At 33.1% G+C, this 15,372-nt stretch overlaps 1 long non-coding RNA gene across 1 annotated transcript; it reads right to left on the bottom strand.

Annotated features, from left to right (window-relative positions):
* Nucleotides 1-2,744: 2,744 nt before the first annotated feature.
* On the bottom strand, nt 2,745-5,847 carry LOC116667192. Its single transcript, XR_004323999.1, has 3 exons — nt 5,821-5,847; nt 4,964-5,194; nt 2,745-3,050 (listed from the first exon to the last, which is right to left on the bottom strand). It is a non-coding gene; the product is annotated as an uncharacterized LOC116667192 (long non-coding RNA).
* Between the last annotated feature and the right edge of the window lie 9,525 nt (nt 5,848-15,372).

The raw sequence follows: 15,372 nt of genomic DNA, 5'->3' as shown, positions 1-15,372 counted from the left end.
TTTTTCTATGCTATCAATGTATAGGGAATATCTTAAAACAGAAAGACAAATATAAACAAAGAACTAAACCAATAATTGTCTATTGTGTAATTAATTAGGAGATAAGATCACTCGTACATTTAATAGCATAAAAATGGCGTTTTGTAAGAGCTTAACTGACTAGAGTATGTAGATAATTAATATATGATGATAATTTTTTTCTTTACTCTAAATATAGAGATCCATTACTGCCCGTCATTTAACAAATGTGTCCTCTTTAATCCAGCAAAAGGTACATCATTCATTCAGAATTCCAATCATTTATCCATCGAAATGTTTATTGACTATAAGCTGTCAGGCACTGGGGCTGCACTGGCAAGCACAAACATATTGATTGCCAATATGGAATTTATAGTGTAGTGGGACAGACCATCAGATGATCACATTATAAATATTAAAACTACAACTCAGTAGAGTAACTAATAGTTAAGCTATGGAAAATAATTGTATGATGAAGAAGCTGGTGAGATTTGATCTCAGAAAGGAAGATTTAATAAGAATTAATCAAAACCCCCCAGATATATGTATCTATATATACACACAAACATACAGACGTAAGTATACACACACTCTCTTTATATAATGAAAACCATTTAAGTTTCCATGTGCATTCAATTTATATTTAAATTTAATACAAATTGAATGTACATGGAATTTAAATTCCATACATTTATGTGTATGAAAATAAATCAAGTTATTTGCACAAATCCCTGTTTAGCTCCTGCCATTCTAGTCCAAAGTCAGTGGGTCTGAGACCCCTTTTGGTTGCTGCAGTGTCAGTTATCTGGAAAGTCTGGACATATACAGGAGACAAGAATAAGCTTGAAATAATTGGGCTTGTTGTGTCTATCTGTCACCTTCTTTGTCTAATTAATGACCTCCAAATCTAGCATACATTTCTATTTTGGCCAACACTACTTGGGAAAAGACAGGCAGGGTGTTCTGTGAAATGTAGTTCCCAGTTTAACCAACAAGACATAGCACCATCTATTCCTTGTCAACTTGGCATTTATACACATCTTTAAAACCTATTTCTCATCCACAATATTAAATATATATATTTGGCATTCTCAGACATCTAAATATATTTAACTTTGAAATAGACATCAGGAGAATAATACTTTCCCCTAATATGGTATAAATATCCCTCATACATCCAAACACATGTTAACCCTCCCTCCAATGAGGATGTATAACTTTCTCCATCTTTCCAGCTGAGTCACATTCCCCTTTGACATCCCCTAAATGAATTACTGAGAGACAAGGTTAGGCACTAATTAACACTGTGTTTGTGGAAAATAATTTGGTGTCTAGTAGGAAGCTAGAGCAATCCATAAGCTTTTACTCAAAAGAAAAACACCTGCAGAAAACAGAAGAGTTTTGCTCCAAATTCTAAAGGAACACACTGTCATTCACCTAAAGATGATTGTAAGACCTTCTCCTGAAACTGTGTTTTTTTCTGGTTCGTGTCTCTACAAAGATAGAAAATGCAGGTTAGTTTTTTTTTTTAATTGAAAACCCAGGTCCAATTAATATTTATTGGATCATGGGTTTCATGGCAAGCTAATTATGCCCTGAATGCTGTGCACTGAAAAATGTAAGTATGCTGTTCAAATTCTTTGCTCTTAAAATATAATAATAATAATAGATTTTATTTTTACTTTGAAATGTTTCATTATTTAGTATATTTACTAGTAGTAGTAGTTTAAATAATAATGGTGATCATGTACTGAGCACTTACTAAGGAATACTAATATTTTTTCCATTTTATACATAAAACATTTTTTTTCTAAATTTGAATACATTTTCCAGGCAACTCAGAGCTGGTGGAGAGTTCCAGAACAATGCTTTTAATGTCTGCATGGAGAAGAGGAGAATGTGTCAGGCCCTGACAGCTACAACACCTTCTACGACCAGTTCAGCTTTTACTTCAGCTACAAAGCCAACATGCCACCCATCTGTGATTGGGTGAGGTTAGAAAAGCCCTCTCGGGCCCTTCTCCTGACTCCAGCAGCATTAAGAGGAAAACTGTCGTCCCTGATCCTTGATCATTTGCCCAGTGGTAATGGCACAGACTTCAATGCTTTTTTTGAAAATATTTTTTTCTCTTTGGATTAGAAAAATATGCAAATGGGGCTGTATTTTCCTACTTGCTCTATTTTAACCTAAGCTGTGAAAGATGATGTATATTTTCCATTAAAAATGTCACGTCCTCAGAAAATTTAAATGAGGCAGTGAGTGGGTGATTTGTTTGAGGTAAGAGAGGTCTTAACCAAACTGACATTGTACATTAGAATTTTGGCATGTGAAACATTCAGAAAAATTTGCAATTTTTCTATTTGTCACATTTCACTTGAGTTGGTGGTAGATACACTGACATGGTGGAAAGGGGGAAATTACATTTGATTTAAACGTGAAAGAAATGCACAAATTAACTTATTTACAAAACAGAAACAGACTCACAGACATAGAAAATGAACTTGTGGTTACCAGCAGGGAAAGGGGTTGAGAAGGGATAAACTGAGAATTCGAGAACTGCAGATACTAACTACTATATATAAAATAGGTATGTTTCTTCTGTATAACACAGGGAACTATATTCAATATCTTGTAGTAACCTATAATGAAAAAGAATATGAAATGGAATATATGCATGTATATGTATAAATGAACCATTATGCTGTACATCAGAAATTGACACAACATTGTAAACGGAATATACTTTAATAAATTAAAAAAATAAAATAAAATAAAAATTAATGTGATTGAAGTAAGTCAGGACAATGACTAAGTTACTCAACTTAGTACTTCCTGCTGTGGCCAAGCCACCTTTTCCGGAGAAGCTCTTTACTTCATGGTCAGTGCCTGTGCGCACGGCGTTTTTTGAAGCCCCTTCTGTGAGGGTTCTTCCCAGTGTGTGCCGTGTGGCCGCTCTACTCACCGAGCTTCAGTTTTCAGTTTCTGTTTTTCCACTTCCCATAATAAGTCTGGATAGGCTGAGTTAAAGTTTACTGCCAGAAAGATAAATATGATTTTAAAAAACCCCAATTACTGGCAATTTATTTTTCTACTTGATAGAAACTGAGCCTGCCTTATCATTTTCTAATTTATTAAGGCAACATTTATTCAAATACCTTAGAATGACTTTTGTAAGCACCTTCTCTTTTGGTAAATTGGAACCTGGGGTCTGAGTGATTCTACATTACATGAGTTGAAGTCATTTAATCTTTTACCCGATTCCACATGATTTACAGAAATATCTTTGGGTGTAACTATAGCAAATAAAATAAATGAAGTTAACTTGCATTGATATTACATAACTATGAACTAGAAGCTGAGATAAATTTCTGCATCTAGTTACAGATATTTATGAACATTTTATTTACACGAGAAAGACAGAACCACTATGTGTGCCTTTTGAATTTCCACATAATCTGATTTTCTTTGACAAAACATTATGCTATCTATGCATCTCATGTGAGCTCTATGCTGATACAAAGCATCAGACGTTTGTTCCTTAAAGTCATTTAAAGGAGCAAGGGCATTTTATATGTTGAGCTTAAGTTCAATAATATATATGTTTACACAAAACAAAAACTTCTTAGCTATAATAATACTCTTGTGATTGCAATTTAGGGAAAGATGACTTTCTTTTGCAGGAGTGTAAAACTTTTTAGCTAACTGCCTAATTTTCCTATTGAGCTGTATATTTTCATAATATGGCTCTGATGATTTAAGGAAATACAATAGACTGCTGAAAAATAAAAGGTTAAACACCTTCAATGGTGATAATGCAATGGAAACAAAAATCCTATACTTTCTCTTATCATTAAAAACAAATTCTTTGAGGTGTGTAGTATAATAGAAAGAAGGAACATGCTTCAGACAGAGTTCTCCACAACTCTTACTCAAAACTGCTATAAAAATTGAGCAGTTGATTTACAAACTGAATGTAATTTTGTGGTCAAAAGACATTCCTTTTCTAGTTCTTCTGGATTGGGATGAGAGGAATCCCCAGTGTCACACCATACAGGTTCTTATCAGGATCAGCTGCAAAACTGGCACATTGCCAAATGACAAATATCTCCCCAGAAAAGGTTGTATTTATTGTTATTTAAATTCAACTAAATACAAGCCTATAAATCCATGTTTAGTTTCACATGTGAATGTACACTGGCTTTTCAATTTACGCATTAGAATGACATGTCTAATAATTATCATTTAGCCAGGTGTGGAAATCTTCTACCTTTATACAAAAGGAGATTTAGATGTATTAATCCATATGTGCAATCTGTTAATTTACAGTGTCAAGGCAATAATTTTTCTTCTATTTCATAAGACTTTGTGAAATGAAATCTGCTACTAGAAATCCTTATCTTTAAAGTTAGATGGGTATTCCAAGTGTAGAATTCTGGTTTTATTTTTATTTTGCATAAATGCAACATCTGTTGCATCAAAAAGATCGGTTCCCACAGTGTTGTTTTAAGTAAATTATCTATTAAATATCATGAAGATATGCATTATTTAGCACGATAATCATAAATGAGATTTTTTTTTCTCTTTTAGTTAATTATGCTTAGGAAAGGAAACAATTTGTGGCACATTTGATGTCATCCAAACTCAGGTGTGGAATTTCATTAGCTGTGGGGTACATCTCATGTACTCATTTATCAAAGGCTGTCGAGTCAGAGACTGCAAATCACCCTAATTGGAAGTGTCCTTACTAATAATGGAATGCACTGGTGAAACAGGTAAATAAACTTAGCTAAACAGAGTTTGGGGAAATAATCCCACATGAAAACGATTTTAAGAAAATAATGTTATTCAAAATCAAGTCAAATTAGGGTAGGTTTTTAAAATAACTAATTAATTAATGATGACTTTAATTTGTTCTAGGGTGGTAAATCCCTCATTACACACTCACCTGGTAAAGCATTTAGTTTGAAAATGCTGTTCAAAAAGAGCAGGTGTTCATTTATAAAGGCATTCTTAGTACAGGATCTCATGATTGTCTGGATCTGCTCCTCTTTGTGTCCATTTCACTGGCAATTCCAGTGCAAAGTATTCTCTTCCAATGTCATATCCAATGTTTTATTTGGTGTTTCCAGCCTTCTGGCATCATTAAACCATGCACTCACTATACCCACTCCAGATCCTGGACATAGGGAAAAGAAAAACAAATATTCGTGGGATGCTGTATAAATTATACAATCAGTATTTGATTGAATGCTATATATAAAGTGCACTGATTACTGAATTGAAGCACACAAGAATATATTCTTCTAGTGTTACTTAGTAAGGAGTTTTCATTAGCCTACTGTTGTTCAACATTTTTACAAAGGACTGATACTAAAACCAGAAAGTGGGTTCTCAAACTTGTGAGGGGAAGGAATAGCAAATACTTTGGATGACAAACTCTGAATCCAGCATAAGAGATGACTAGTTTCCCAACCAATGTCTACATTCCCTTTGTTCCTTTATAAAAATATACTTTTGGAGTGAAAATGAGAGCATTTATATTTCATCTTGCCAGAGGGCCAGCAATAGTATAAACATTTGGACAATTAGATTTTGGGGGAATACTTCACAGAGAATGACATTAAAAGATGTGCTGACTCAGCTGGATTCAGCCTTCATATACTTGCCAATTTCTTAGTCCTACTTAGAACAGGGGTATGATCACTGTAGCTTCAGCAGTTATCTTGTTACAATAAGGCAAATTTGAGGATGGAGCCTCGAAAAGATGTTTAAGAAACTGTAGCAGCAAAAAGTAACCCAAACCTTGTGTAGCACTGAGGAGCTGTCACACCAGATCTTTGGATTTATCCATCTGTGAAAGAGAAAACATATCCATTATTTGTTTAAGACACTGTTCATCCTGCGTGTCTGTCCGTAGCTGAGCACAATTCCTAATATTAGTATGCAAAACATACTCATTTTATCCAGATTTAAAATACTAAACTTTACTTGTATAGCATTTTGTAGATGCAGCTTAGAAAGAGAATGTTTCACACACACAAAACACAAATTGTTCTTGCTGTTAATAGGCAAATTTCTAGAATATTAAAAATATGAACAAAAAGTCTAATACACTGTATCACTGATAGCCTGTAATCTAGAATTGATTAAGTTTGTTTTTTGGTCAACTTAAATATATGCTAAAATTGCAGATTTCAAAATTTGAATTTAGCTTCAAATTTGGCTTCAAAATTTGACAACATCATTTACAATAAATCTATGGGAAAAAGGACAACATGTGTTCAGAACAGAGCTAAAAAACTGTGAGGAAATTAAATATTTCATATGCAATGATCAGTGAAAGACACCACAAATTTTCATTTTAAGAAGAGTCTCAGAGGCCCATGTGAGCTATTTTCAAATATGACAAAGGTTATGAAATGGAAGAGGATTAACCACCTTGCGGAAGGCTGAAAGAAGAAAATGATAGCTGAAGATTAGAAAGGAGCTGGCTGTGACTTTGTAAAGGAAAGCTTCCATTTTTGGTGGGAAGGGAAGCATGTAAGGGGTAGTTACTAAATAATATGTTAAAATATACAATTTATATATGAGAATGCATTTATTTACTAAACTAGAACTTACCAAACATATCCAAAGATCAAGTTACAGTTCAATTCACTGTTCTTTGTTGAACACACTCCAGTAACCATTACTCAATTTTAAGAAATGAACAGTCGTGAACACAACAGACGCTCCCTTATGCCCCATATGATCATCGTCAAATTAATTAAAGAGCTCTATCAGAAGACTTAAAATAATAATAATTATTTAATTGGGCATTTACTCACACCTCTATTAATGCAGCTGATTGCCAAAGGCTGGGGGGAAAGGTTGAATGGGGAGAGAATGTGTGCATATATATACACATTTATGTTTATATTGTAAATATGTTATATACATTTATGTATGTGTGTATATATTACATACATACACACATAAAGATTTAGAGAGAGAGAATGCAGCGAGATGCTATCTGCAAATGTAGTTGATAATGTTAAACTTATAGAACTGAATAGAAAATTATAGAATAAATACTAGACAAAAGAGATTTTCTTATTTTAGTTTTCTGTGATAGCAAATGCTAATGAATTGCTATTCAACTGGACACGTCACTAAAATGATTTAGAGACTTAAATAGATTTTATTTATTAGTCATTGGAATTCAAATATTTGTTTCAGGAGGGCCGCATCCTGTTTAATTTATTTTTTTTTTAATTTATAACATCAGTGAAAGCTAGGTTAAATGCTAGTATAATATGGTATATTTCTCTTTAATGACTATGAATCAAAATTCAAGAACTAACGTTGACAGAATTGATATATTAAACTTAATTAAATCACTGATATTATGATCATTAGCGCTCTCTGGATTACTGCCAGTAGCTCAGATGAAAGAAAAAAAAAAACAATTGTAAGCTTTAGCATTTGTCTTCATGTAACTTGATGGTAATACTATTTGTACTAAATTTGGTCAAGTTTCCTCTTAATATAGACATGGATTATACATATAAAGAACAAGACAAGACAATCCAAAAGCACGTTAAAGTGCTAACTACAAGTTGAGAAACTTAAAAATATTCCAAACAGTTGTTCAATATTTGCAAATTAATTTTGCTTATTACCCAAAGAGCCTCATCAAAGCAGAGAAGGGTAGAAAATGCTGGCAGGAAAAAAAATCAGAAACATAAGGATAATTAGGATTATTTTAAATACTTTCCTTAGATCTTCGCTGTAAAATAGATTGGTTTGTGGTGGAATAAACTAAAGGAGGAGAAATTACACTCACTTATGATAAAATGTAACTAAAATTCTTTTGGAATATTCATTCTCATCCATACAACATTTTCACAGAAGGAACACTCTGGTGTACACAATAGGAGTAATTGCTCCAAGAATATTTTAATCATTGACTTATTTGAGAATAAATTATAATTTAAAACTTCTATTGCTTCTACTCACAAAAGCAAAATTAAGAGTGACAAAATTTTTGAGTAAATTTTGATTAACAGAAAAGAAATTTTATTTTATAAATTGGCACATTGTAAGATCACAGAATGTTAACAGTTTATAATTTCTTAACCTAGTAGGTAGATAAACCAGTCTATTTGGAAATTGCTTTATAAGCCAAATCTCGCAAATAGATGAATTTCCAGCCTCACAGAAGTGGTTTCTATAGGCTATAACAAAAATAGGCAAAATTCCTGGGGGAGAAAAATTTCAGTTACCCATCTTCAGGAGTTAGAAGGCAGACAAACTGGTCATTTGAAAGTAATACAGTTTTGCTTATTTTACCTTCACTAGAACCTGATACTGCTTTAGTTTTGGGCATTGTGCTATGTCTACAAGACTGAGTGATATTTTGAAATACTCTATTATTAGATCTGGAAAAGGAAAACACAACTTTTTCAATGGATGAAAATTGTTTATAGGGAGTACTTAGAATGCAAGACAGTATTAACTTGCAAATCAAGATTTACTCTGATGAGACAGGTTAGTCTTTTTTAAAAGCATTAGAGAACATAAAAGAATACTATGAAACTGATGTGGGTAAAGGGTATGTAGAATAGTAATAATATTTGGGAGAAATAGAGTTATACCAAAAGAGAGCAGCAACAGAAAAGAGTGCAGACCCAAGAATGAGTATGATAATGACATGAAACCATGAGCATATTGGTAAACAAAGGAGGCAAAGAGGTAGTGAGAGGATTTAGTTCATGGATCTAGAGAATAAAGAAAAATACAAACAAGGAAGTTTGAGGTAAAGAAGTAAGAGATTTATCCCAAATCATACTGAAGTTAAGATGTTTACCCCCTTAAACCTCACTGTATTTTACTTACTTTTCTTAGTATTTTTTTTAATTGGAGTACAGTCAGTTACAATGTATCAATATCTGATGGGCAGCATAATGTTTGAGTTATACATATACATACATGTATTTCTTTTCATATTCTTTTTTATTATGGGTTACTACAAGATATGAATATAGTTCCCTGTGCTATACAGAAGAAATTTTTTTATATCTATTTTATATGTAATTGTTAGTATTTGCAAATCTCGAACTCCCAATTTATCTCTTCCTACCCCTGTTCCCTGATGGTAACCATAAGTTTGTTTTCTATGTCTGAATCTGTTTCTGTTTTGTAGGTAAGTTCATTTATGCCTTTTTTATTTAGATTCCACATGTAAGTGATATCATATGGTATTTTCTTTTCTCTCTGGCTTATTTCACTTATAATGACGATCTCCAGATTTTTGTTTACTCAAACTCATGTTCCTGCAAATGGCATTATTTTAGTCTTTTTATGGCTGAGTAGTATTCTGTTGTATAAATATACCACAACTTCTTTATCCAGTCATCTGTTGATGGACATTCAGGTTGTTTCTATGTCTTGACTATTGTAAATAGTGCTGCTATGAACACTGTGGTGATGTTATCTTTTCAAATTAAAGTTTCCTCTAGATATATGTTCAGGAGTGGGGCTGCTGGATCATATGGTAAGTCTACTTTTAGTTTTTTGAGGAATCTCTATACTGTTTTCCATAATGGCTGCACCAAACTACATTCCCAAGAAGAGTGTAGAAGGGTTCCCTTTTCTCCACACTCTCTCCAGCATTTACCATTTATGGACTTTTGAATGATGGCCATTCTGACTGGTGTGAGGTGATACCTCACTGTAGTTTTGATTTGCATTTCTCTGATAATTAGCAATATTGAGCATTTTTTCATGGGCCTATTGGCCATTTGTATGTCTTCATTGGAGAATTGCTTGTTTAGGTCTTCCACCCATTTTTGGATTGGGTTTTTTTTTGCTATTAAGTCGTATGAGTTGTTTATATATTGTGGTAATTAAACCTTTGTCAGTCACATCATTTGCAAATATTTTCTACCATTCCATAGGTTGTTGTTTTGTTTTTCTTCTGGGTTCCTTTGCTGTGCAAAAACTTAAAAGTTTAATTAGGTTTCACTGGTTTATATTTGCTTTTACATCCATTGACTGGGTAGACTACTTTCTTTTTTAAAATCACAGTAAAATACAATATAAACAAAACTTGGCATTTTTTTCTATTGTGCTACTTATTTAAAAATTCAAAATATAGAAAATAAGTATAAAATTTGAATACAAATACTTAAAGTTCTCAAGTGCTCAAAAAAGCCTCTAATTATGTAGAATACACACAAGCACACTGATTTAAACATTTTGATTTTTCTGAAGTTTCTATAAATGTGCCATCGATCTTTTTCTTCATAGATACTATGATAATCTATTTAATGTATAAACTTGGCTAGACTACAGTCTCCAGTAATTTAATCAAATTCTAATCTATGTGTTGCTACAAAGGTACTTTCTAGATGTGATTAAACGTCCTTAATCAGTTGATTTTAAGATCGTCAACTTGAAGTAAGGAAGATTATTTTAGTTAATCTAGATATGTGTGTCTTTAACACACTACCTATTTCCAGTGGTAAAAAGGAAACAAAATCCATCACATGTTGTGACAACAGAAATGCACAAAATACTGCCATTGGGTAATTCTAGTCAAATACCCACAGACAGAAAGATTCTGGGTCATCATGTATTTGCTACTCTAAAATGTTTTAGTCAAAATAGGGAGTATAATTAGAGTGACTGTACTGAGAAAGTGGGGAAAGAAAAGAATAAGGTCAGGGCTCCAAATTTCAATCTCAAACTCCACGTAAGTTATCTGAAGCTTTCTTTATCAGCCCCAGCAAATAACTTTTATCTCCTGTAGTTAAAGGCCAATATTGCTGAAAACCAAACTCAGGAGTCTCCTTTGAGTAGCCGAATTACAACACAAACTTCTGAGAGGATGACTGGGAAGAAAGAGGATCCTGAAAGCTGGAGTAGTGATATATAAGCAGTTCTGATGAAGTTGGAGGCCTAGATCCCCTAGGTTCTGATGAGTGTTCTTTGCCCTCTCACCCATGTCTCAGGAGCTCAGTCCTCCTTTGCCTGGAGAACTTGTAAAGGCCTCCCCTGGGATAGTTGCCTTGAGGGGCATTGCTAATGCTTCTCAGGATTTACCCCCACCACCATCTTTGCTTTTAGACCTATGACTGGATACAGGTTCCATCATGGTCAAAAGGCTGAGGAATAAACTGTGATTTCAGCCAAATCAAATTCTCAAATTCCAGCAAACATTCAATGGTAATTTGTTGAATTTAGGAATTTAGATATTTTTCTACTTTATCTGTTTCTTTCTTCTTCTTAATTCAAGGTAAAATTGGAAGTTACACTCACCCTAATATGCATTAAAACATTTTTTCCCAGATGGATATAGGATACAGAGGACTTCTAAGAGTTTCATGAGATGCTGTTATAAATGAATGCATCTATGTATCAGTGGAATGTTATATAATCAGATGTTCTGTTCTGTGTGGGAAACAAGGCAGCCAATGGTACCCTAGTTCAGAGAATACCATGTTGAACAATTAGTCCAAGATTTGTTTAATTGGAGGTGGCTAAGTACTTTGACGTTGTTTATAATTTGAAAATTGACTGCAACGTTACATGATTACAGATATAGGACTGGTATTATTGATAGTTTTTGTATTGATAAAAAGGTTTTGTTTTAATTTTTTTCATGGGAACCTAAGTGGTAAGATATAAAAGACTGAATCTTGCACATGTTGCTAAATTCTTTAAGAGGTTACAATTATATATTTTAAGAGTGGGTGAAGTTATCACCCCTTTATTTGCTTCTCTCTTTAAAATGATATGTTCTAAAATCAAATCTTTTAAAGGAGCCCAGGAAACAGCTCTGAAATATTTCTGGTTTTCTTTTAATGCTCCTTCCATTGTCTTGCCTAGCCCCAGTTTTCACTTACATTTTTTCCTTCCTAAATATCAAAACATCTATTTATTCGCATTATAATATGTGAAGCTTCTGGAGTATGGGATTCCAAAATATATTATCAACATAATCATATTTTATTATTTAGATCTTTTCAAGGATGAGGGATGAGAATGAACTCAGTGTACAGTAATCTGAAGAAGTGATGTATTAAAGAAAAGCTGGATGTTTTCTTGCCCTCCCATACATAGTGAATTAGTCACAGACCTCTGATAAATCAAAGCTCCTTTTGATCTGCAAGATATTAGCAAAGCCATAAGGGTAAGAGTGCATTTGAACAGACATGTAGTTGTCAAGCGTTCATTTTGGTGATTATAACAGATTGACATGAAATTCTTTGAGATTTCTGCTCTGCTTGCCTTTTGTGAATGTAGAATGCTTTGGGTTGTGGCAAATGTCTATTGCATAAATAAACTGATGGATGAGGGCAGGAGTTTGTTGACAGGTGAAGATTGTTATTCTGTGACATAATCTACTTAGAGGTAACTATTTTATTTTAGAGCCAATGCTTTGAGTGGTCCAGACATATTTACTTCAAATGTAAGCTACTCATAGTCAAAACTACTTCAGTTAACTGAAATCATGAAACAAAAGATAATATTAAAATTACTGAAGCACTATAATGAAATATAATAGCATGATTTGGGTTATTTTATCTGTACAACTGGAATCCTTCTAAAATAATTAGATGATCTGGGTACTAAAATATGAATTGTGTTATAGATGGAGAAGCATCATAAGATATACTTACCTTGTCCTGATTCATTTATTGGAAATTATCTTTTATTTTTTCTTCCTTCTCCTTCATCTTTTTCCAAAACCACTGCAAAAAAAAAAAAAAAAAAAAAAAAAAAACAAGTAAAACAAGTTTTATTCCCAAGACACTTCCAGCTTTTTTTCACAGCACCATATTTTATTCTTATAAATTCAGTTAGTGTAACTAACTCAGTACCACACACACGCATTTTTAACTGTATCAACTTAGAATTCATTAAATAATGCGTACTCTCTACACAAGAAAATAAATAATCTCTCCCTTACAGCTCACCTCAAGATTCATTTAAATAAGCTCATTCCATATTTCTTCCAAGTGACTATCTGTAGTATCGAAGTCAGATATTCCTTTCTAATTCACAGCCTCTTCTGTGAGAAATTACCCATACTATCTGTTGAAGGAGTTAACAAAATAGGACGTATATTTTCTAGGTTGTCCTATTCTTTTAACCACAAATTATTGTTTCAGGACTGAGACATGCCATCAAAAAGGGCTGGATACATTTCCCTTGTGGATTGGGTTTGGATACGGAAAACTGAGTCCATTAAATAATACTGGGGACTTAAGCTTTGTTATTACAGAGACTAAGTGAGTATGGTTTCATGGTGGTTCACGTGCAATCCAAAACAAAAGTCTTCAATAGGTAGGGTAGGGATATTGGGAAACGAATCACATAAATCCTAAGAAAAACGAGACAGTGGTTATATAACTGTATTCCAGTTCTCGTGAAATCTCATTTTAGTCCTTGTTTTTTGATATTAGCTGATTTTAATACATTTTTATTTCAATCAGCTCAGAATTCACCAGATAAAATCCTCCCACAGCTATGTTTACTCACACTCTATCTTTTATTCTTCAGCTTGTGAACTATTTACTACTTAAATAAATATCTGATTAAAATTTTCAATTTTTGTGCAATTGTTTCAGTTTTATTGTTTTAAATGCAATAGGTGTTTACTTTTGTCCTCCTTTAGATGTGAGTTTCATAAGAACGAAAACCATTTCCTTTCACTATTTACTTCGTAATTCCACCGGCATAGATAGCATTCTGTATACACTGATATATATACTACAGATATAAATAATATATAAATATAGATAAATTATACATTATATATTAATACAATATATAAAATATATATTATTTTGATTAAACAAACATAATAGGGTTGGCAAAACGTGCATAACAGAGTGTGTAAAGAACAAGGGAGAAAGCTTTTCTCTAGGGCTGTCACTTTCAAATATATTGTCATATTTAAGCGTTTGCATGAAAGTACCATTTCAAATTTAGTCTGCCAACTTGCTAAGATAAGAAAGAAATATTTTTACTTTCAGTCGTATGCCTAAAATACTTAGAAAATGAAGTCTCATAGAGAACAAACATCTATTTTCACCTAAATGTATTAGAAAATATATTTGACCTTATGTGAGGAATATGGTTGTGGTTAACTATACATTTTTTTTGCTGATGACAATATCTGTCCTCGTACAACATGATTCAATTTGCAAGAGGCACATAAAATGAGATTACAGAATCACAAACGTATAGGTGGTCCTGAGAGAGAAAAACCGAGTGACACTTTTCATACTTCCCTCGAAGGCAGCATCCCCACAATCGGACAGGACAGCACATCAGGAGAGCCACTCGCAGGGATCTGCTTTGCATTCTGCAATCTCATTCTGGCTCGACTGTCCTTACAATTTGTTAGATGACCTATAATAAAGCCCCCAAATGGCATATGTCACCTTTGATGCATACAGTATTTTACATAATATAGAAATCACTTACGATTCTACAGGGTAATAAATAGCTCAGCAGGAGAATTATGATACGCATGAAGCTCCTGAAATGAAGCTGTCTGTCCTCCCTGTTAGGAAGTGTTGAGTAAGGCATCCACTTCTCAGCTATTACTGAGGGAAATGTTGAACCTCACAATGTTAAATTAACAGGTTTATATTGCCTAAAACTGACTGAGAAACCAAAGTGAAGCCAATAAATCTGGGTTTCAAATAGTTTTGTGAAAGGCTGAAAAAAAATCACCTGTACCTAGTGCATTTTTGTATCTCTGTTATCCACAGAAGAAAGATAAGTAGGATCAAATATTTCATCACTGAAAGAAAATCAGACATTAATGTGAATAGCTAAATGAGAATTTTAAAGGATGTATCTGAATACTTTAAAAATCAACAAGTTTTACAACTGGTAAAAACATATATTTTATTCTTCTTTTCTTAAGTTTTTAGAAAACACTATTTTTAAAAAATATTACGTATTTCAGTATGAAATGTAAATATATATTTTAGCCAAACATTCTGATTATGAAATAATAACCCTAATAATTGTCTAGAAATTAGAATCATACAGAAATCACTCCTAATCAGGAGTAACAGTTTTTATAGTTTTGGGACAATGACTTTCAAAATTTAATCTCTGAAGACATTACTAATACTGAATATTTGGAAAAAATGCAAATATCTGCACTCCTATCCCAGAGTTAACACTGGGAGGTTCATGTGAAATCCACTTAGCTTTTTTATCTCAATGTCCTTAATCACAGTAAAGCTGTAATCGCCTGGGAAGCTCTCTTCTGTGGAAATCAGAGATGCGACTGGCCCAGAATATCACAGGGTGTTTGTTGGCAACAGCCTTAGAACCTCAGGGGTC

This window comes from Camelus ferus, chromosome 2 (genome assembly GCF_009834535.1).
Source record: "Camelus ferus isolate YT-003-E chromosome 2, BCGSAC_Cfer_1.0, whole genome shotgun sequence".
NCBI classification, from domain to species: domain Eukaryota; kingdom Metazoa; phylum Chordata; class Mammalia; order Artiodactyla; family Camelidae; genus Camelus; species Camelus ferus.
The sequence above is the reverse complement of the archived record's forward strand: the minus strand, read 5'-3'. Positions and strand labels throughout refer to the sequence as shown.